The sequence below is a fragment of the Orycteropus afer genome, unplaced genomic scaffold (assembly GCF_000298275.1).
Source record: "Orycteropus afer afer isolate SDZICR_OR568_19922 unplaced genomic scaffold, OryAfe1.0 scaffold00279, whole genome shotgun sequence".
Classification (NCBI taxonomy): Eukaryota; Metazoa; Chordata; class Mammalia; order Tubulidentata; family Orycteropodidae; genus Orycteropus; species Orycteropus afer.
This window is the reverse complement of record NW_006921866.1, coordinates 4,656,874-4,658,521: the sequence shown is the minus strand read 5'-3', so window position 1 is coordinate 4,658,521 and position 1,648 is coordinate 4,656,874.

The following is a 1,648-nucleotide window of genomic DNA, read 5'->3' as shown; positions in this document are numbered from 1 at the left end:
GAGTGCCTCCAGCGGGGTATCTGTTTGTTGAAACATCTCAATGGGTATTCTGTCAATTCCTGGAGCCTTGTTCTTCACCAATTCCTTCAGTGCAGCTTTGACTTCTTCCTTCAGTACCATTGGTTCTTGATCATATGCCACCTCCTGAAATGGATGAACATCAACCAATTCTTTTTGGTACAATGACACTGTGTATTCTTTCCATCTTCTTATGAGGCTTCCTGCATCATTCAATATTTTGTACATAGAATCCTTTAATACTACATAATTGAGGCATGATTTTTTACCTCAGTTCTTTCAGCCTGAGAAATGCCAAGCATGTTCTTCCCTTTTGGTTTTGTAACTCCAGGTCTTTGCACATTTCCTTATAGTAATTGGCTTTATCTGCTCTAGCTGCTCTTTGAAATCTTCTGTTCAGCTCTTTTATCTTGTCATTTCTTGCATTTGCTTTAGCTATACTCTGCTCAAGGGCAAGTTTCAGAGTCTCTTCTGACATCATTTTTGGTCTTTTCTTCCTTTCTTTTCTTTTTAATGACCTCTTGCTTTCTTCATGGATGATGTTCTTGATGATCCACAATTCCTCTGGTTTTCCATCATTGGTGTTTAATGCATCAAATCTGTTCTTTAAATGTTCTCTAAATTCAGAAGGGTATTATCAAGGTCATAATTTGGCTTTCATGGACTTGTTTTAATTGTCTTAAATTTCAAATTGAACGTGCATATAAGCAGTTGATGGTCTGTTCCACAATCGGCTCATGGCCTTGTTTTGGCTGAAGATATTGAACTTCTCCATTGCCTCTTGCCACAGATGTAGTCAATCTGATTCCTGTGTGTTCCATCTGGTGAAGGCCACATGTATATTCATCACTTATGTTGCTGAAAAAAGGCATCTGCAATGAATAAGTTATTGGTCTTGCAAAATTCTATCATCCAATCTCCAGTGTTATTTCTATCCCAAGGCCATATTTTCCAACTACCAGTAACTCTTTTGTTTCCAACTTTTGCATTCCAGTCACCAGTGATAATCAACACATATTGATTGCATGTTTGATCAATTTCAGACTGCAAAAGGAAATCTTCAATATTTTCATCTTTGGTTTTGATGGTTGGTGTGTAAATTTTGATAATAGTATTAACTGCTCTTCCTTGTAGGTGTACGGATATTATCCTATCACTGACAGCATTGTACTTCAGGACAGTTCTTGAAACAGTCTTTATGACAATGAATGCCACATCATTCCTCTTCAATTTCTCATTCCCAGCATAGTAGATCATATGGTAATCTGGTTAAAAATGGCCAAAAACCAGTCCATTTCAGCTAAGTAATGCCTAGTGATCTAATAGTTGAGTGTTTAACTGTTTGCACTACCCAGAGACTCCTCTGTGACCACAGGAATGTTATTTAAACTTTAGTTTAAAAATAGAGAAAACTATAGTACTCTTTTCATAGATTTATTGAAGGATGTTGTGGTAGTTAAGGATATGTGTCAACTTGGTTGGGCCTGGTTTAGTGTCTGGGCAGCTAGATGTAGTTATTCCCAATGGTGAGATTGGTGATCAGCTCCATGGTGGAATCTACTGGGAGCAGCTGAGTAGCTGCTTTAGGGATGTGGTCTGCTTCCAGCATATAAGAAGAAACTTTGAGGAA